At 35.0% G+C, this 22,989-nt stretch overlaps 1 protein-coding gene across 1 annotated transcript in view; it reads left to right on the top strand.

The window, feature by feature from the left end:
- LOC124777552 (carbonic anhydrase 2-like) overlaps positions 1-22,989 on the top strand; it is a 145,103-nt gene that overhangs the window by 10,724 nt on the left and 111,390 nt on the right. Inside the window, exon 2 of the mRNA XM_047253008.1 lies at positions 1,337-1,363. The gene's annotated coding sequence lies outside the window, so the exon portion shown is untranslated. The remainder of the gene's footprint in view (positions 1-1,336; positions 1,364-22,989) is intronic.

Here is a 22,989-nt window from a genome sequence, read left to right as displayed (position 1 = left end):
TTCTGGAACTCACCACTGGTTGGGCCATCCGTTGGTAGGGGTATATAAAGCAAGACCCGTCTTGGGTTCGAACGTCACCTTCTTATCAATGAAGAAGGGAGGAACCGAAAGAGTAATGTAATGAATTACTTTTGAATGCATTACGAGAACAGCAGTGATCAGTGTCTTATAAATAATTACTATTAAAAACAGTCTTGATCACGATTTATTTAGCAAGGTGTCCGGTTTCGACCACTACTGTGGTCATCTTCAGACCATTGAGCAGAAACCTCTTTCTGTTGGAGAATCGCTAGTGATTGTTAAATAAATCGTGATCAAGACTGTTTTAATAGTAATTAGTAATGTAATGATTGAATAAAAACATAGTTTGGGAGATACGGCGTCATAAACGAAATTCGCTAGACCTACAGATGAAACACGTGTACAAATACCCGTGAATTATTTGTGAAATATATTAGACATGTGCGTATACCAGCAAAGCCAAGGGCAAAAAGCTCGACGGAACGATTTCAGTAAGATTTGATACACATATTAGTTACAACCTGGAAAGAAATACTGTAGGGGTAAGAACCACCAGCTTCCTACTGAGGTGAGTGTAATAGCTTGGAGAGAGAAGGGAGGACGAGGAGATAAACAGACAACGAGGAGAAGGAGAAGATAGACTCAAATAGGAGGAGGAGGAGATGCACACAGATAGGGGATGAGGGAATGGTTAGAGAAAGGGGAGAAGAGGAGATGGACATAGAAAATGAAGAGAAGGAGGTGGACGCAGACAGGGGAGGAAGAAACAGGCAGAGAGAGGGGGAGGAGGAGATGAACAGACAGAGGCAGACAGAGGTGGAGGAGGAAACGGACAGAGAAAGGAAAGAGGAAGAGGTGGAGAGAAGAGGGCAGTAGATGGATGTAGAAAAGAAAGGGAAGGAGACCAGCAGGCAAGGGGGTGAATGAGATGGACAAGGGGAAGGAGGAGATGGACAGAGAGCAGAGAGAGGGACAGGAGGAGATGGAGAGAGAGGGAGGCAAGGGGAGATGGACAGAAAGGGAAGAGGAAGATGTGGACTAATAGAAGACTGGAATAAATAAATATCCGAGCAACGCCGGGCTTGTCATCTAATAACTTAATAACTGAAGGGTTGAGTGTGAGACATATGATTACTCGTTTGTTTTCAAAAATGTTCATGAGATATAAAGAACAACTTACATTTCTCCTAAAGTGCAGAAGTACTCCAAAGGAAGCTTCAAAACGTTGTTCCAGCGAGGGTTCGCTACTTTTTGCTAACTGAATCTCTCAACCTTTTCCATAGTTTGTTCATTAAAACTGACGTTTCTGTTGCAGGGACCGGCGCACAGGGGTCTGATTCTGGTGAGTCTCATTCTGTATTCTACAAATAAATTGTAAACACTTAAAATAAGGCGGGTAGAGACGGCACAGTAGTACTGACTGGGACAAGACGTACAGCTTATTTATAGACCTATTAGGTAATGGTCTATTTCAACATGGAACAGCCGTTGCCTTGGTAGTAAAGACACTTCTGTTTCATCAGTCTCTCTGCTAAAGGTGCAATATCACTAATCAATCACAAGCCTGCTGATCAAGGTTTTATAATATTTGTCATTTTACTGCGTGAGAGGTGGATATGAGTTCACCTTAAGTTAGATGGCTCATTACAAATACTGAACTCAATGCACTGATGCCATACATGTACTTACCCTCCATCTCCTACATATCACGTATTAAGCCATTTATGGCTTGTTACAGTTTCCTTGGCTGCCAATATCTCTCTTTACATTTGATTTCAATGTTTTTAAACTGTACTGGCTGTCTTTCTGTGACCATTCTCCGCAACTGTTAGTTTAAACGTCTTTCAACGTTTCATCCAAATAACCTGTCTGATATTTTTCCCTATTGTCATCATATCTCATTTTCAAGTCCAGTTATATTCTTGGGTACCGCTTCAAAGTATTAATCCTGGAGTCTGAGTTCTTATAATTAATGTAAGCAAACATGACAAAAAAATTAGTCGGCCCAAACGCTAATACAAAGCAACATGGCCTTTACAACTAATAATGACGTCAAATCGGCGAGAAACAGATTCCATAAGTTTCTTCACGTATCCAGGTGAAGCCACTCAGTGAAATGGAGACACATAGAGCTACAAAATTGTGGGGATGTTTCAATCAATGTTTCAAATATTGACAGATATTTTCTTACAGTTTTGAAATCACTAAACGCAGGGTGGGGTAGGACAAGGAAGGCACAGAAGGGCGAGCCCAGAATAGAAGCTTCATTTGTCAGTTGCGTTTATTTAACCAATACATAATAAGATAAATAAATACAATAATTACCAATAATTATGAGTGATGGGTTGAGGCTAGTTAGTTATTTACTGTAATAACTGGCTTTAACAAATGATTTTACCTCAACAAGCCATAAAACAGTGCCAGAATAATAATGAAACAGTAAAAGAATTTATTTTAAAAATTCTTTCCTTATAAAACAGAAGCTACTCAAAGGGCAGTAGCAAACATATCTATAAGACTATTTAAGAGAAGGTCACTTAAAGCCTTCAAAAGAGTCTTGGAAAACAAATTATTTTTTTAAAATCAAATATATCCTTAACTTCAGGAGGGAAAACACACTGCTAAAATCACTATTAAATCTACTGAAAATTTTACCAAGTACCAAAACAGCGAAATCGAGTAAGTTCGTCCATGCATGAGGCAAATATAATCCCAGTTTAGGAGCAAACAGTAATTATGGTTAAATGATTCGGAAATATTCATGTAACATAATAAGCAAGACAGTTAAGTAAGCCTAGAAAAAGTTTAGCTACCCAAAATTGATAACAAGAGCAATACAATCATATTCTGAGATGTAAAAATGTAATTAAAGCTTTAAATAAGGTTCCATAAATCAGAACATTAAGTAATATGCCCACTACATAACTTAAAATGTAGTAGCAGGCAGCACAAAACAGCACTCCAGGGCAATCGTGGATGTGCCTCAAAGTCAAGACACTAAACGATAAGGCGATCATAACAGCAGCAAGCCCCTGAGGCCACCAGCCCCTGAAAACTGCTCAGAAGACCAAGTAGTGCTGTTAACAGACATCAATTAGGCGGAACATAGGTGACACAAGCAAGTTAAGAGTATATGAAAGAGACAGGTTCTGGCTCACTGGGTCAATTCCTGGCTCACCCTCTGGATTCATCAGAAATTAAGCCACTTATCCAGAATCCGTATTTTTTCATCTACTATACTGCAACAGTTCAGGTCTAACTCACCCCTTTTTTGCTAAAAAGAATTTATTTTTTACAAAGGTGCATGTAAGAAAAAATTAATTTTACTGTTTTTTCTTATAAAAGGTGCACATAAGAAAACAAATAAAATGAATTTAGTCAACAAAGCTGAATGAAAGTAAATGACTCATTTCCCTAAGGTGAACACTATTATTTGCTTTCTTCTTGAGTAGCGATAAGATGTTTATGAAGAGCAGTTTGTAAATGTCTTTTGCGATAGGGTCTATTCGCGGTTTTACCACATTTACATTTAACTCTCATCGTTTGGTAATTATATACACAGTCCCTGAATATATTTTGATGTCCATCTTTTCAATATATATGAAATTCTTCGATATCTTTTTTATCCATATGTTTAATGCATTGCTTTATCTGTTTCATATTGTGCTTTTAAAGAATATAAAATATAATAGGAAAAAAGTGCATTGCTTTAGCTGTTTGGTACTGTCCTTTTACAGAATATAAAATATATTAGGAACAAATTTCATGTAATGAATTCCAGATAATGAAATTTATTATTTTTACTTTTAAGTTTCTTCATTCCCCTATACCTGAATTTTACCTGTCCACCTTCAAAAAATTAACAACACGTTTCTTAACTACATTACATTTTTTCTCTATTTTATCACCAACTTTATAAGCATACATTTTTGTTCTTAAACTACAGAATTCCTCCATTATTTTTCCATTTTATTCACTTTTCCTAAATCTTTCTTGCTTACTTGTGGAATTCCATAAATATCTGCTGGATAATCACTTGTATCACAGTAATCAATTATCGATTTCATATCTTCATAAAAATCTTCAGTTTGTATATTGTACATACAATATTTGTATCTTGATAACACAACTCAATATTTCATCCATAAATTGGTTTTATTATCCTATAGTGAAAATCATACATCAATTCTTTATATAAATCGAGTATCCGCATTCCGACATACATGGGCTTATTAAATGTGATTTTTGTCTTGTTCAATGAATGGCTACAAGATTTTCACTAAAAATAGTTCTTCCTTTAAAGTTCAGCTTAGCTTTAAGTTTATCACATTTTTCTTTATCTGAAACTAGCTTAACGTCAACTGTTTCTTATATTTTCAATTGTCTTTCTAAACACAGAACTGTTCATCAATTTGTTCAAATCTTTTTCAGAATCATTTTTGGATTTAGTTCTCATTGGTGTATTCAAGTCTGTATGTTTCTTCAACCAATCATATTGCTTAAATTTTAAGACTGTGAATTTTGTGAGTTTCATTCCAAGAGCCGTATACTGTTTGAGGTTTCTATAATTAACTATATAATTATTCTTGTCAATCAGAGTATTCAACTTGCTTTCTTTAGTGTTAGGCATAATTTTATTTTCAGGTGCATGTGGTTAATCTTTATGTAAATCTTGTAATTGTTTTGAATATTCTAAATCTGCTACAAAATATATTCATTTTTAGCAGTACTGGCATTTCACTTATTTTTGGTGCAGTCAAGAGAATCTGGTTCATCACGTTCAAATCCTCCATATTGTAAATATTGACTCATCATATAACCATATAAATTGTTTGCATATAAATAAGCTAAATAATTTGATATCTTAGTGACATCATAATCACTGGGATATTCGTTATTTGCCTTTATATATCTCTTGCAATATTGTGATATTCCTCCTCTTTTTCCCTTTTCAACCATCTGAATCATATCATAATCATGTAACAAATCAAGTGGTTGTTGAGTCACTTCCATCATTGCATCCAAAGACAAACCAGGAGCTGTAAAATACCATGAAGGATCTCAATCATTAGCTTGTATACAAGTCTTTCTAAAATTTTCAAACACATCAGCCAGTAACAAAACATCAGTTTTCAGATACAAATCATGATATTCACCAAGATTTTTCATACTGAATTTTTTCCAAACCAGTTTTGCATGTCTGTAATCTTCAACACTTATTTCACAGTCATTCAGTTTCTTGTAAAATTATCGTTTTACTGGTAATAGTGTCTCTTCAAATTTCTTCCAGGAATCCATGTCATCATATGGATAGACACCTTTCCTGATCACTAAATCGAATAATTCTGCTCTTCAAATCTGATGAATGTTTGTCAAGAAAAGAAACCATAAAATTAAATGTGTCATTAAATCTGATCTTCAGACTTTCTGTGGTCTTACCAAAACTAATACAGGGTGTTACAAAAAGGTAGGCCAAACTTTCAGGAATTATTCCACACTCACAAATAAAGAAAAGATGTTATGTGGACATGTGTCCTGAAACACTTAGTTTCCATGTTAGAGCTCATTTTAGTTACGTCAGTATGTACTGTACTTCCTTGATTCACCACCAGTTGGCCAAATTCAAGGAAGGTAATGTTGACTTCGGCGCTTGTGTTGACATGCGACTCATTGCTCTACAGTACTAGCATCAAACACATCAGTACGTAGCATCAACAAGTTAGTGTTCATCACGAACGTGGTTTTGCAGTCAGTGCAATGTTTACAAATGCGGAGTTGGCAGATGCCAATTTAATGTATGGATTAGCACGGGGCAATAGCCATGGCGCGGTACGTTTGTATCGAGACAGATTTCCAGAACGAAGGTGTCCCGACAGGAAGACGTTCGAAGCAATTGATCGGCGTCTTAGGGAGCACGGAACATTCCAGCCTATGACTCGCGACTGGGGAAGACCTAGAATGAGGAGGACACCTGCAATGGAAGAGGCAATTCTTCGTGCAGTTGACGATAACCCTAATGCCAGCGTCAGAGAAGTTGCTGCTGTACAAGGTAACGTTGACCACGTCACTGTATGGAGAGTGCTATGGGAGAACCAGTTGTTTCCGTACCATGTACAGTGTGTGCAGGCACTATCAGCAGCTGAATGGCCTCCACAGGTACACTTCTGCGAATGGTTCATAAACAATGTGTCAATCCTCATTTCAGTGCAAATGTTCTCTTTACGGATGAGGCTTCATTCCAACGTGATCAAATTGTAAATTTTCACAATCAACATGTGTGGGCTGACGAGAATCCGCACGCAATTGTGAAATCACGTCATCAACACAGATTTTCTGTGAACGTTTGGGCAGGCATCGTTGGTGATGTCCTGATTGTGGCCCATGTTCTTCCACCTACGCTCAATGGAACACGTTATCATGATTTTATACGGGATACTCTACCTGTGCTGCTAGAACATGGAGCTCCTGCACATTTCAGTCGAAGTGTTCGTATGCTTCTCAACAACAGATTCGGTGACCAATGGATTGGTAGAGGTGGACCATTTCCATGGCCTCCACGCTCTTCTGACGTCAACCCTCTTGACTTTCATTTATGGGGGCATTTGAAAGCTCTTGTCTACGCAACCCTGGTACCAAATGTAGAGACTCTTTGTGCTCGTTTTGTGGACGGCTGTGATACAATACACTATTCTCCAGGCTGCATAAGCGCATCAGGGATTCCATGCGACGGAGGGTGGATGCATGTATCCTCGCTAATGGAGGACATTTTGAACATTTCCTATAACAAAGTATTTGAAGTCACGCTGGTACGTTCTGTTGCTGTATGTTTCCATTCCATGATTAATGTGATTGGAAGAGAAGTAATAAAATGAGCTGTAACATCGAAAGTAAGCATTTCCGGACACATGTCCACATAACATATTTTCTTTCTTTGTGTGTGAGGAATGTTTCCTGAAAGTTTGGCCATACCTTTTTGTAACACACTGTATATCTGTCTTCGTTGTTTTATATGAAATGTATCTCTTTCTCAGCATATCCAAGTTCCTTTACAACCAATGTGAATCATATCCTGATAGATTATGTAAATAAACTGGCACAGATTGTGGGTGTCTTAATTGTAAATTACTATTATTACACAATGTATATATGTATTTTCCAGTTAAGTGATTGTGATGACAAACCTTTTTATTTTTCTGTGAGCATTGACATTTACATAGTATCAAATATTAGATTTATTATGTATTGATTGTTCTTCAGGAGTTAATGGTCTCATTTCTTCAATTTCAGAATAAATTCTTCCGATTTCTTCAACCTCTTTTGTTATGCATTCAACAAATTTTTTATGACAGTCTGGTCCTCTGTAAACAATAGGATCTTTATAATGTACATTTATATATTTGATGTAATAACAGAATCCACTTGGTTCATGTTTTTGATATTTCATTGTATATGAGTTTTCTAAATTTTGTCTGACAGTTGTCCATCTTCAATAGTTAACTTTCAAAATCAGCATAAATAGCAAATAGAAATTTTTGTGTATAGTGATAATTTTTAAAATTAACATTTGGCCCTTAATTTGGCATTCTACTTGTACTGTTTTATTAGTCTAACAACTTAGTGTGTGAGTATCTAAATTTTCTTTGCTTGTGAAATGGAGTAAACATAAGTCACAGAACAATTTGCTTCTTTGTCTTTAGTAATTTGACTGGAAACAAGTCTAGAATTTTTTTAATTTAAGAAGAGTCTGAATTACTTTCTTCCTTGAATTAAAGGATACATACATCTTTCTCTTCCTTATATTTACTAATGTTTAATAGGTGTACTTGATATTGTTCATCAAACAAATAACTATTAATTGATACACTAATTCTACTCTCATTTTTGGAATATGATCAACCACCTTAGGAAATTCAAATTTTTCAAGTTTCTCATCAAGACCGAGACCAACATTTTAGTATTTTGTTACTCTTTCCGAATTCTTATCTACTGGAAATAATGCAAACATGGATACTGCAAAACATTTTTGATCCTTATTTATTACATTAATGTATGCTTTTTTAATTTTTTTATTTTAACTGGTAATTCAATGTAATATCATCCTCTCCATGGAAATTATCTGCTAATTCCTAATTGTAAACCAATAATTCTTTTTAATGACCATCCTGATCCATATTCTTGATAATCACCAATTTTTGATAAAATATATTTTTACCAATCTTAAATTTTTTATTTATTTCTCTTTCATTTGTGATCATAAAACTATATGTTTGAAAATCGTATTCCATAATATATCCTTTCATTTGCTTTTGAAACTCACAACAAAGTCTTAAATTTATCTTCAATCGACAATGTATTTTTAGGTTGTCTTTTACAATTTTCATAATTTTTGATTTTACTGCAGTCAAGAAACGGCTAGGTTCTATTAAGTTTATATGAATTTCAAAATTAATAGTTCGTAATCTTCTTAAATGCAGTAGCAACTACATAATCCCTAACTGTTTTCCTGTCTCTTTGTTTCTCAAATAAGTTAGTGTAAAAGGGAAACATTTTCTCTTTATTCTTCTAGTTTTATATTTTACAAACACATCGGTAGAAAATTGAAATATTTCTTTCAAAGGGTTATCTGCTTTAGTTTGGATAATTTCATCATTGTCAGTGTTATGATATGGTAATTTTTTCCAAAGTTTGGTCTTCCGAGGTGAACCCACTTTCACTTTGTGAATGCAGTTCTGAGACTGCTTCAGATGTCGCTGATGTCTAACAATACATGCAATTAGGGGAGCCTTCCTTAATTTAGTATAGCCTCTTAAATTCTTTCTCTTACAGTAATTGTGAAGATGGACAACTGTGAAGTTTTCCATTTGACCCGTCCAGTAATCGTGAAGTCGAGCAACTGTGAATCGCTCCCTTTGGCCATTCTATTTAAAGGAAATAAAATTCATTAGATTTGTAAAAATTAATTTTTTAAAATTGACCAGTGAGAGAATCATTATTTAATAAATATTTAATTAATATGAATGAGATGCTTCTAATTTCTTATTCTTCATGTATTCTAAAATAAACTTCTTACATTTATAATTGAGATTTATGTGAAAACAATTCAAATCTTGAATTTCTTGACAACCTTTACAGTTCTTTGTTGATGAATCAGTTTCCTGTTTTTCATCATTTTCCGTTGACAGTAATATTTTCGAATGTTCTTCACTCGGAATTCTCTATAAATGTTCTTCGTAACAATAATTAGCAGTCCTTTTTCCAAATACAAAAGGAATTCGATTTTCATTGTAATTTTTTAAATGATATTTATTTGCACATGGTCTACACATTGTTCTGTTACCATCTTTTGTGTATTTCTGCTATGTAAGATTATCAGTTGACTTCTCAGTATTACAATATTTGCAGAATTTGGATTTAATCAGACACGGTCCTAAGACTGGCGCAACCTGAAGGCTGCTTTCTGCTGCTGCTGCTTCAGCTGGCAGTGAGCCCATTTATGTAGAAAATAATTTGTTAGATTTGTGGAAAAGTAAAATTTTCTAATTTCTCTAATGAATCCTTCATGTAAATTTCAGTATTGGTGAAAACATGCTACCCAAATATTAATAACACTCAAGACTTGGTTAATGGTATAATTACTATAAATTCATAAAGTTATTTCCATTTACAGTTTAATCTAATAATCATCAGACTTATAATCAAGTTGAGTTTGAATTATTTTAATATCCCTTCTACACAGTGGACAATTATTTCTCCCCTTTAACCATTCATCATTACATTCTTTATGAAAAATAAGGTTACAGTTTGTTATTACCAGTTAATGATTTTTATTACTTGAACATATGAAACATTTGGTATCATCAGGCTGTTCAATAATTTGATAAGGATTAAATATTTTTTGTGAGAGTGAATCTGATATTACTTGATATTTTATAGTTATTTCCTGAATAAGTTGATTTTGAAATTCTTCTGTAAAATCTTCAGACATTTCTTGTGCATATGGTATACATCCCCAAATTACCTTATCTTGAAAATCTCTAATAAAATCTTCTGACAATACTTGGTTAGATGATATATGATCCCGATGTAATTTATCCTGTAATTATTTAATTAAATCTTCAGTCAATTTTTGTGTATGTGATAGACCTCCCCAATTTACTTTATCTCGAAATTACAAATAAAATCAACAGTTAATTTTTGATTAGATGATTTACCTTTCCAATCGCATTTCTCTTGAAATTCAGTCAGTTTTTGACTACATGATCTAATATCCCAATCTAATTTGTCTTGAAATTCTCTCATAAAATCTTCAGATAATTCTTAATTTATTGATAAGTATTCCCAATCAATTTCACTATTTTCCTTTGCTCTAACTTCCAGTTCACAGACTTCCAGATTGTTGAGGCTCACTATTCATTAGGTACAATTTTTAATAGATTTGTAATAATCGAATATATCTAGACCCACACACCAGGTGGGATAACTTATAATGAAAAGGAACTTATTTATCAATGAAAACAAGGTGTCAGTCATTTTCCCCCTCCAAAAGAGAAATCAATAAATAAACATGGTAGTGTTGTTGATTATTGCCGATATTTTATTATTTATACGATATTCCAGCGGTCAATTACCTGACGCCTGAAAATTTGAGTCAAAACAGATTATGCTCTTATGCATTATTCAGGGTTGTTGAGCAAGAAACCTGAAAATCAAGTTCAGTTTCTGTCTCCGGATCAATATTCTTTATATCGTTAATTAATTAATTGTTCTTGTGTATAGGTATTTAAAATATTGAAATAGTTGACATGACAGAAAATCCTCAAATTTTCTTTCATTTGTTGATATAGATTTAGGAAGTTAGAACTCTACTCAAGCATTAACAATTCTTAACAGTTTGGATGCGTATCAATAATTCCATGTAACGATCTTTGTAAATTTTTTCTTTTTATTCTAATATCATAGTAATCATATTCACACTCATCATCATATGACTTTAAAAGAAAAAGACATGTGTCCCATATTAACATTTTCAGTTGGTGGAACTACATGTGGCTGTATTTTTCTAATTTATTCATCTTATTAATTTGTTGTTTTAAGTTTTTAATGTCTTCTCCTCTTTACCTCAGAACACAGATAGCCATTTCTTTATCAATTTGTAAATCTTCAATTTTCTCTTCTAAGTTTTCAATTGTTGATTGCAGTTTATATTGACTGTATCTTTTGACTGGAGGAAGAACTTCATCACAAACCCAATCTTGAAACTTTTCATCGTCTTTCATTTTTGATTTCATAATTAGAGAATATAAAGCCTCTTTACTAATAAAAATAGTCGATTTTTCATTACCCCTTAAGGGGACAAAATTGGTCACCTTTACATTTTCGTAGCTAATATGATGTTTCTCTCTAACAAAATTTCTTATAGCCCTTTTTGGATTAGGATATTCTTAATTTTCAGCAGTATCTTTAGCTGTAAACTATGGATTATTCTCTTTATCTGTTATCGCAAACAACTCTTTATTGTTATAAACAATTCTATTTTTATCATGGATAAATTGAAACATGTTCATTGTGGAGGATTCAACTTTAGATGTGCTTGTAATTGCAATTGCTGCCATTTATTACAATTAATTTTAATTAGATTTGCAAAAAATTAGAAATAGCTGAAAGTAAAGTAAAGTGATTTCATAATCAGAGAATAGAGACCTGAAGTAGTCAGAGACTGCTTTTATCTGTCACTGATCATCAGACAGAATTAATGTAAGACATTGTCTTTATTTTCTGAACTATTGTGTGAATTATCAAATCCCAACCATTTAAAATACACTTTATCTCCCTTCTTTCTCAAAATTTTTCAATTAGATACACATCTATATATTTTGTTTTCTGTAGCTTTAACTCATAAAAATTTCCTTCGATATCTTTCCATTTATACGTGATTGGAGTAGAATGAATAAGATACTTAGTTTCAAAATATCTGCTGACCAATTAGCAGTGCAGGGTCCTTTAAGTTTACTGATTCTCCCTTTATCTCCTTTTTTTTAAAATTTAGCCCCATCCTTAGGCACAGCGATGCCTGTCTTATAGTTCTTTTCATTAACCTCTATTGGCTTCATGTCTATAGCTAAATGTTTTGTGTTACAGTATTCATCAACTAATTTCGAGACTAGATCGACCTATTTATAATTTCCTTCAAAACTAAATGTTTTCCACAACTTTTCTTTAAGTGTCCTGTTGAATTGCTCAACAACAGATGCTTTTAATTCTATAAAAGTTGAATAATGATTATTCTTGTATTTCTTCATCAGATCAAGAAAATCTTTATTGTAGACTTCTTGGCCGTAATCTGTCTGTAAATTTTTCGGCTGTCTCGCTTTGAATATTCTTTCAATAGCGTCAACAACATTCTTACCTGTTTTATCTTCAACTGGGATGGCCCAAGCAAATTTTGAAAAGAAATCAATAACAGTGGATATCCTCGATTTATCTTCAAAATTGCTTTCAAATTACCTGAATCTGTCTCTACTAGATCAGCTTGCCATAGATCATCAATACCAAAAAATTACATTTCTTCAGTTAAAATGCCTTCTCATCAGTTTATGTAAGTCATTAATAATTTGTTCACCAATATTAGGTTTTAGAGATTTTCTTACCTCTGCACCAACGGCTGAAGCAAGCTTAGAACTAGTGGTGGGCAGGAAATCGCGTATCTGTTAGAAATCACAGTGACTGAGAAGTCACAGATATCACAATAGCAACTTTACAGAATCTAACTGTGATTTCAGTCACAGTTAGCAGTCGCAAGTAGTATTTCACAGTGACAGACGTGAGCCATCTATTGGTCGAATTTAGCACTGCTTTCTGCGATTTCAGTGACAAGTCGCAACTAAGAGTCGCAAGTAGCAACTAAAAAGCGCGGTTAACAGTGGCATCTGTTGGCCGAAGTTCGTACTACGTCCATCTCTGCGGTACGCTATGGAGTCTAACTGCGATTTCCGTGACAAGTCGCAACTAAGAGTCGCAAGTAGCAACTAGAAAGCGCGGTTAACAGTGCCATCTGTGGGTCATAGTTCGTACTACGTCCATCTCTGCGGTATGCTATGGAGTCTAACTGCGATTTCCGTGACAAGTCGCAACTAAGAGTCGCAAGTAGCAACTAAAAAGCGCAGTTAGCACTGCCATCTGTTGAGCAAAGTTAATACTACGCTATTCGCTACCGAGTCAAACTGCGATTTCTGTGACAAATCGCAACTAAGAGTCGCAAGTAGCAACTAAAAAGCGCAGTTAACATACTTTTCCTAGTGTCATCTGTTGACCGACGGATGTACTTCGTTATGAGAGCCTTGTGCCTCACGAGATCGATGTCCTGTGTGTGCATATGAAGGGCTTATTTCAATAGTGGTACAAGTCCATTTTTGTTAATTTTGAGATATAGAGTCGTAAAGGTAAATGAGTGCTGAAAAATCTGCAGTTGAGATACCAGAAATATTCAAGCATATGGCTTCTTGCTAGAGATGAACCTTTATTTATGTTTGTTTGGATCACTAATTTCAGAAGCATTATAGACAGAAAAGTGTAGGTAATGGACTTGTACCACTATTGAAATAAGCCCTTCATATTATATGATGACATGCACATTCAGCATCAGTTATGGTTGGTCAAATACTGCTGTGACTCTGAATGTATTATATTAATAAGAAGCAACATTGCCTTTTTCTCCTGAAAATATGAAGTAACGTAACAAATGTGTTTGATTCTGCTTCCAATATGACAGTTTTGGTTAATACTCCACATGCCTACAGGACTTTGCAATGTTAACACAGCAGAACTCAGACATCTGTATAAGTGTAGAGAAATGAAAACAGTCATATGAATGCCTCACTTTTGTTCCGACACAGTTCAAGACTCGGGAGAAAAGTTATACACCTGGTGTTCTACATGGCAACTTCACACACAAGAACTTTTTGCCGACACTACTACCACGTACATAAGTAAGCTTTTCCTGTGTCACTTTCAAGTAATGCACTTAAGCTATTCCTGATTTAACTGGAAGATCTGTACTTCCCACTTTCATATCAACAGCCTCAAAATGCATATTGTAGACTTCGGGATATGTTACAGGTCAGTGTCACACCAAGATTGTGGAGAAAGGGGGGGGGGGGGCGGCGGCATGTCACTCTCCAACAAGTGTTTACCAATAAATAAGTGGCGGAAAATTACGGGTATAGGACGGCTTAACATGTGGAAAATGAGATTTTTATTATTCACTCAATGTAGTTAACATTTATTATTCCTTTAAAATCGCACAACAACTTCAATAAAACACTTTAATCAGTCACACACTTATTTCATAATTATTTCACTTTTAAACTGCAAATCCTCTAAGAGCTGTCTTGAATCTTCACGAGTCTCTCTCAACAGCCTTGATGTGGATAGATATGTACAGCAACCAGTAATCAGTCAGAACTGCGTCTGCAAAAACACAAGGATTATTGAACAATTTTTGCTGTCACTAATTACTAGCAATATAATTGACAGAGTAGATTGCTAATATTTGCTATACCTCATTTGCTAATATTTGCTATATCACCTTCGCAAGAACGATCTCACTGAAGTAATTAAGTCCATCAAAACGCTTAGAAACTAACCTGTCGTCTGACGAAAACGGTCTAAAGACTAGCAATTTCTTCAGATCTGTTGACAATGATATTTTGAGTTATCACTTTACTGAGTGACTGAAATGTAGTTCAGGTACCTATGAACATAACGATATGTTAGAATTCATTTTCTAAACACGAACTATTACGGTACTGTGCGGCTACTTACATATTAATTACACTATTAATATTTTCACAGTTGTTTCTTTAATACAAAATTAAAGCCAACGGAAGAATAAACGTAAAACATACTTACCTATGACAGGTTTGTTGAGATGCAATTTTCTGTGTGGACAGATGTAACTTTTCATACGGTGGTACGCCGCAGAAATCGCAGGAGTCACAGAAATCGCAGAAGTAGCAGAAGTCACAGAAATCGCAGAAGTAGCAGAAATCGCAGAAGTAGCAGAAGTCACAGAAGTAGCAAAAGTCGCAGAAATCGCGGAAGTAGCACAAGTAGCAGTGGCGGAGGGATACGCGACTTCGGTTCCTTAACTGCGACAAATCACAGTTAAGAATAACAGATACTGAAAAGTAGCATTCACAGAAATCACTGATATCGGAAAATCGCAGTTTAGCCCATCACTACTTAGAACTATGTTCACCTACAAATTTTTTTTAACAAACTTGTTCTTTTTAGTGTTAAATACTGTGCAATGACGTACAATCCTCTGTCGTCTATTTTTAGTGGTCTGTGAGGATTATAAGTCTCAGTAAATTTTGTATACTTCAAACGGTAGATGTGATTCCTCAGAAGAGCTGAGTGCAAAGAATTGTCATTCATTTAAAAAGAATAAAAAATTAATAAGATTTAAATTGCTTCACCAAATATAAGCAACTTTGTATCATCTGCAACAATTGTAACAGAATGTTTCAATTGTAAATGCAGAAAACTTGATTTGTGTGCAATTACTGACTCATTAGTAGGAGTTATTTCATATAGATTGTTGTAAACACTTACTGTAATATCAAAATCATTAAAAGATAATCCTTTATTTATATTTTGACGAATAACAATTTTTTAAAAATAAACTTGTACTGTAAATTGTGGGATTCTTGTTCCCCTCCAGTAAGAAATAAAAATTCAATTATTTGTTTATCATATAATTTGTCTTTTACATTACTTAACTCACCTAAGTATGGAGTTAAATCTTTACTTGAAAAATAATCTGAAAAAAGCGTTTTCAATTTCCTTTGTTGTAAAGTAATTAGACAGATCAGTTTCATTGACATAATTATTCAACTGTGTTAGAATAGTTGCATCTTCGAGTTTTGTAACAACGTTTGATAACACATTCTGTAAAAAAATGTTTCTTCACTACATCCTTTGCATCAATTGGGTCATTTACATTCGTAATTTTTCTATGTTAAAGCCAATATAACCTCTAGTTACTTTGAAAATAGCGTTAAATCCGATCTGATATTGTTTAATTCCATTATGTATTTTTGGAACTATTATGATTTAAAACGTTCGATTTTTCATTAAATACCTGTAGACTGGCAGTACACCTGTGGATATTTTGATTAATTCATTATCAATTTTTGGCTGAAAATTTAAATCCTTATTGATCTTATTTCCCAAAACGTCCATTTATTAAACTCAAAATATCATTGCATTCAAAATTATTGTAGAATAGATATTAACATACAAACATAAGTGACCACATATTACTTCATCAAAATTTTATGTTCTCGCAGCATTGTAGTACAGATAATTTTTCCCCAAATATTTAACTAGTAGTTTTGGTATATCACCACCATATGAATTTTATATGTTCATTCATATAATAACAAATCCAAAGAGAACCAACAAGATCAGATGTATCTAAATTTACTATTACAGTTTCATATTCTCTAGGATGACTTGGTAATTCATCAATCATAAAAACATCATGAAAGTGGTTAATTTTTAATTGTTTACCTAGCTTTTCTATATCGAAATTTGAAACTTTATTATTATATTTGTTAATCATTTTTTCGATTTTCTATACTCCATTTCCTGGTCGCAGACCTAAGCCTGGTTTATCTGGCATCTTTTTCCATTGCTTCATTATGCCTTTTTTGTTCTTTTAATTCTGCATCAGCTTTTTTCTTGTTTATTACTGCATTTGCAGTTTCTGCAGATCCACCAGCAAGTGAAACAATAGTTGCTAAATATGGTAATGCAGCTAAAAGTATGGAAGAAATCCACCTTCATGTTTTGTTAGTCCTGCACCTGCCATTTTTTGTTAGATATTCAATAATCTTTTTCACAAGAGGAATACCTAGCATAGCGAGTAAATTACCACCAGTTTTTTTCTCTTGTTTCTTTTTTGTGCATCAGTTAAAAATGGTTCAAGACTATTTAATTGAGCATTATTCAGTTTAAATTTAATCGATTTTAGTTTAGTCTTGCCGCTAGGTAGCAAAGTATAATTGATTGAAAAGTTATTCATTTACATAGATTAAAAATTTATTAATATTTTTCATAGTCCCCAACCATTGTCATCCACACCTAAGCCGATACCCAGATCTCGTTTTACATATATTATTCCTGTAACTGCAGCTGCGGCTATTTTTTTTTTCACCAGTTGAAGCACCACTTTCATGTATTCTTTATTTGCAGGTTATTGAAGTTCTTTATCAGCATCATTTCTTTTTTATAAATCTTGATCACGATAGGCAATGTCATGTTGTTTGCAAACTTCATCTAATGGATTAATTCCTTGATCTCCTCTAGCTAATCTTTCATCTAGTTTGGTCCCCAGGCCACAAATTGATAGCCTGGAAGATGCATTTCAAATGGTAATTTGTTAATTAATGTATTTACTAAATCTCTACCATATTTATCACTTTTCCAAAATGTTTGAGGAAGAATATTAAAAAATCTAATTAAATATGAAATTACGTTTGGACTGTTATGAAATCACTGAATTTATTTGTTAACACCTGTTCTATGCCGACTTTTTCATTAAGATAATTTTTATTTCCAGCGAATCCTAGTCCAGGAATTATGGCTAATCTACCGATTAAAACTCTAACATTATTAATCCAAATACATTCAGCTAGTTTTCTGTATATTTGTTTATCAAATCCTTACCTTTTTCCTCAGGTGAACTTGTTTCTGAATAATCTGAAGGATCTGAAAAATCTAGGAGATGGGAATAATCTGAAGAATTTATAGTTGGTCTTGTTAAGCTTGGGAAATAGGCATCAACAATTTGTTTTGCCAGATATTCATATTTATTACCTTTACTTGATTCTATTTTATTTCGGTTGCTATCAAAATATAGTGTTCCTGAATTGGATAATATATCTGCATAATCTTATAAATCTACACCATCAAAGTTTTTACCCATATCATCCATAGTAATCTGTTTTTCAGTTGAAAGACTCATTAATCCACAAGTTCCTTCATATGTCTTTTCACCAATTGCTAATTTATATCCATTTAAATCAACTGATAATTTACCAACATAGTTGAACATGCCAACAGGTTTCAGTCCAAAAACTTTACCTTCACTGTGATTAATAAATTTTACCATTCTCTCACTTACTTTTACCTTTTCAGCTTCATCCTGATGACTGCCTGACTATGTCTCCTTTGTTTTTTAGATTGTCTCTTTTCATGATAATTCTTCAAAAGGTCTTGAATTTCTGATTCAATGAATGTATAGTCATATTTAGCAGGAATATCACCAGATCAATCTTTTAATAGTTTGATTGGCGATAAATCTCCAAAATCTTCTATATGGTGACGATATGGAATCATCTGTTTTTCACCTTCTCTATTTTCTTCAATTGCTTTCAGAACATTATCACCTAAACCTTCGATTCCTTGTTTTACTTGTTCAATAGCATCAATAACTGGCTGATCTTTTTTATATTTTTCATACTCTGTTGTTGGTTGTTTTTCCCAAAGCTTGAATTGTGCTTTCAATTCTTCAGCTTTCTTTCTATTTCGTTTAGCCTTTTTAACAACCTCCAGATCGTATTTTGCAAACATTTATTAAAGAAGAAAACACTTTACTTAAACATTTCTAACGTTTGTGTTGATCGTTTTATGTTTAACATTTAAGTTTATTTTTAACATTTATGTTGTTATGAATGTTTTATTTAATTTCTGAACTTAAAAAATTGTGGTTATCTCTCACTAATCGTTACGGTATTTTTGAGTAAGTTTGAGCTAAATAAAAACAGTCTATTCCTTTATGTCTTCCTCTAGTAAAATATTCTCTAACTACATCTTGATTTTCTAGTATGAAGTCATCAAATACCACAACACCCTGGTTCAATTCCCGGCGGGGTCAGGGATTTTCTCTGCCTCGTGATGACTGAGTGTTGGGTGATGTCCTTAGGTTAGTTAGGTTTAAGTAGTTCTGAGTTCTAGGGGACTGATGACTATCGATGTTAAGTCCCATAGTGCTCAGAGCTATTTGACCCACTTTTTGAAATAGCAGAAGAAAGTTTTCTTGGCATTCATCTCATTCATCTAATGGAATAATTTCATCACTATTTTCAATAAAAGTAGCAATTTTCTCCTTATGCTTATATTAAATTTTTTGGCACCTATTTATGAATTCTTGATATTTTGGTTGATCAAAACTTTTAGAATAAGCATACAGATGATTAATTTCATTCTAATTCAACCATCCTGGAGCCAGAATATAACTGTCAATCATAAACATACTTTTTTCACAACCACTTGGTCCTATAATTGCACATCAAGTAGAATTTGTTAAAAGTTATTTCATTTTGGGATTTCTTATTTATGGTTCCCAATCATTATTCATTTACTTAAATAAATTTTTTTTAATGGTAAATGAGCAGATTATTTGAACTGAGTGACAAGTCATCTGTTCTCAAAAATAGATTGACTGTACCTATATGAGACAGTTTCAGTAATGTTGCCCTGATTGGTTTTTATTCAACTTTTTTAAATCCAAATATTATATTGAAAAATAATTAACTATGTTTTAATGGAGAAACAACAGATGTTCCTTGTGGTCAGTATACTTTGAAAAACATGGAAAAATTTAATCTTTCAAGAAAGCTTAATATTCACATTAAAGCAGACAATTTTATACAGTTACTAATGAGAGTGATGTAAAGTTATATATATTACCGAGCGAGGTGGCGCAGTGGTTAGACACTGGACTCGCATTCGGGAGGACGACGGTTCAATCCCGCGTCCAGCCATCCTGATTTAGGTTTTCCGTGATTTCCCTAAATCACTCCAGGCAAATGCCGGGATCGTTCCTCTGAAAGGGCACGGCCGACTTCCTTCCCCATCCTTCCTTAATCCGATGAGACCAACGACCACGCTGTCTGGTCTCCTTCCCCAAAACAACCCAACAACCAACAAGTTATATATGGATACAAAAAGATAGTGTTGGAAGTGTGCTTGGTTTTAGTACCCTAATTGTTGAGTCTCATGAAAAGATGGTTGCTAACAATGTTCATAAAATTATTCCATTTGAATTATTAAATATAAATTTTAATCTAGCTGATGAAATGTTTGTGAAAGATGGTGATCATTTTCACAGAGAAACTAATATTATTTCCTCATTGAAGCCTAACACAGAATTTGGTGGACTAATAATTCATGAACCACATTATCCTGCAAAAATTTCTATTTTTGATCTAATTCAAAGTTTAGAAATAACTATAACTGATGAAAATGATAATCTGGTTGACTCCAATGGAGCTACTGTAACAGTTGTTTCAGAAATGTCTTAATAAATTTTTTCCTTAAATAATCAATGACAGATAGAGCAGTCTTTGTCTGCATCATGAAGAAAACCGGGAGTTATCAGTATTACTCGATCCGTGTGAATGAGAAGTCTAAAACTAATTTAAATGTGCCCAACAAGAATACTGAAATTAACATAAATAATGGTGATGAATGGCTTCATCCTAATCATGCCCAATTGTACATGTATTTCAGTATTATTGGAAGTGATGGCACAGATTATCCAACTTATTATGGAAAATCCAGTAAAAAATTAATGAATAATTATGTGGCATAACTTTTTGATTTTATAACCATAAAGGTGGGAAATAATGTTATGTCTAGAACAGAGTGTTATTTTATTTCCTCATTAGTTTTACTGCATTTGACTTCATCTCTTGGTGATAAAATTTCTTAATAATGAAAAAATAAAGAGTGAGAAAAATGAAGTTCCTTATCCATTAGAAATGCTTGGTGGATTTTTTAAAGATTATAAGGAAATTATGTGGGAGAGAGATATAACAGTAAGTTTTACATGGTCATCACACACTGGAGATTCTATTCTTCAATTGTCTGATTGTAATGATGCTGGAATTGAAATAAAAGACACTCTTCCAAAAGAAGGTAAAATTGTTGTAGAACCCATGGAAATTTGTGTAACAATTGTTAAATGTGAATCAGATTACTACACTCCTGGAAATGGAAAAAAGAACACATTGACACCGGTGTGTCAGACCCACCATACTTGCTCCGGACACTGCGAGAGGGCTGTACAAGCAATGATCACACGCACGGCACAGCGGACACACCAGGAACCACGGTGTTGGCCGTCGAATGGCGCTAGCTGCGCAGCATTTGTGCACCGCCGCCGCCAGTGTCAGCCAGTTTGCCGTGGCATACGGAGCTCCATCGCAGTCTTTAACACTGGTAGCATGCCGCGACAGCGTGGATGTGAACCGTATGTGCAGTTGACGGACTTTGAGCGAGGGCGTATAGTGGGCATGCGGGAGGTCGGGTGGACGTACCGCCGAATTGCTCAACACGTGGGGCGTGAGGTCTCCACAGTACATCGATGTTGTCGCCAGTGGTCGGCTGAAGGTGCACGTGCCCGTCGACCTGGGACCGGACCGCAGCGACGCACGGATGCACGCCAAGACCGTAGGATCCTACGCAGTGCCGTAGGGGACGCACCGCCACTTCCCAGCAAATTAGGGACACTGTTGCTCCTGGGGTATCGGCGAGGACCATTCGCAACCGTCTCCATGAAGCTGGGCTACGGTCCCGCACACCGTTAGGCCGTCTTCCGCTCACGCTCCAACATCGTGCAGCCCGCCTCCAGTGGTATCGCGACAGGCGTGAATGGAGGGACGAAGGGAGACGTGTCGTCTTCAGCGATGAGAGTCGCTTCTGCCTTGGTGCCAATGATGGTGGTATGCGTGTTTGGCGCCGTGCAGGTGAGCGCCACAATCAGGACTGCATACGACCGAGGCACACAGGGCCAACACCTGGCATCATGGTGTGGGGAGAGATCTCCTACACTGGCCGTACACCACTGGTGATCGTCGAGGGGACACTGAATAGTGCACAGTACATCCAAACCGTCATCGAACCCATCGTTCTACCATTCCTAGAACGGCAAGGGAACTTGCTGTTCCAACAGGACAATGCGCGTCCGCATGTATCCCGTGCCACCCAACGTGCTCTAGAAGGTGTAAGTCAACTACCCTGGCCAGCAAGATCTCCGGATCTGTCCCCCATTGAGCATGTTTGGGACTGGATGAAGCGTCGTCTCACGCGGTCTGCACGTCCAGCACGAACGCTGGTCCAACTGAGGCGCCAGGTGGAAATGGCATGGCAAGCCGTTCCACAGGACTACATCCAGCATCTCTACGATCGTCTCCATGGGAGAATAGCAGCCTGCATTGCTGCGAAAGGTGGATATACACTGTACTAGTGCCGACATTGTGCATGCTCTGTTGCCTGTGTCTATGTGCCTGTGGTTCTGTCAGTGTGATCATGTGATGTATCTGACCCCAGGAATGTGTCAATAAAGTTTCCCCTTCTTGGGACAATGAATTCACGGTGTTTCTATTTCAATTTCCAGGAGTGTAGTTAGAACAAAGGGAAGTTATACTGAAAAATAAGAAACTTCCAATATCACACAGAGAGCATCCCAGAGTGCCCCAGAGAGCTAGAACACTAAGAAGAATCGCTTCTCGGCTTTTGGCAAGATCAATGTGTAGTGGTATTATAAGAATATAAATCTACAATAGTGGAAGATAGAAAACTCGAAATCATTGTATATCTTCAATAATAATAAATCATGGCTGTGTGTAAAATGCTGTTGCTTTGAGTCGAATAAGCATGCTGTTGCCATAGAAGTTTCAGGATCGAGCAGTAAAAATAATTTTGAAATTGATATGATGAATTACTATAACTCAGTAGAATTTGATGTGCCATATTTCGTATTTGTTACATTTCAGATAAATCGTGAAAATAATCAGTTAGTCAACTCTTCATTATTCGATCACATTAACCTACAGAATATATACTTGAAAAATGGAAGAAACGAGATTTTCCCACAGGAGATGTGGAATATTAACTCTC

Source organism: Schistocerca piceifrons, chromosome 2, assembly GCF_021461385.2.
Source record: "Schistocerca piceifrons isolate TAMUIC-IGC-003096 chromosome 2, iqSchPice1.1, whole genome shotgun sequence".
Taxonomy (NCBI): Eukaryota; Metazoa; Arthropoda; class Insecta; order Orthoptera; family Acrididae; genus Schistocerca; species Schistocerca piceifrons.
This window is presented reverse-complemented; position numbering and strand designations above follow the sequence as displayed.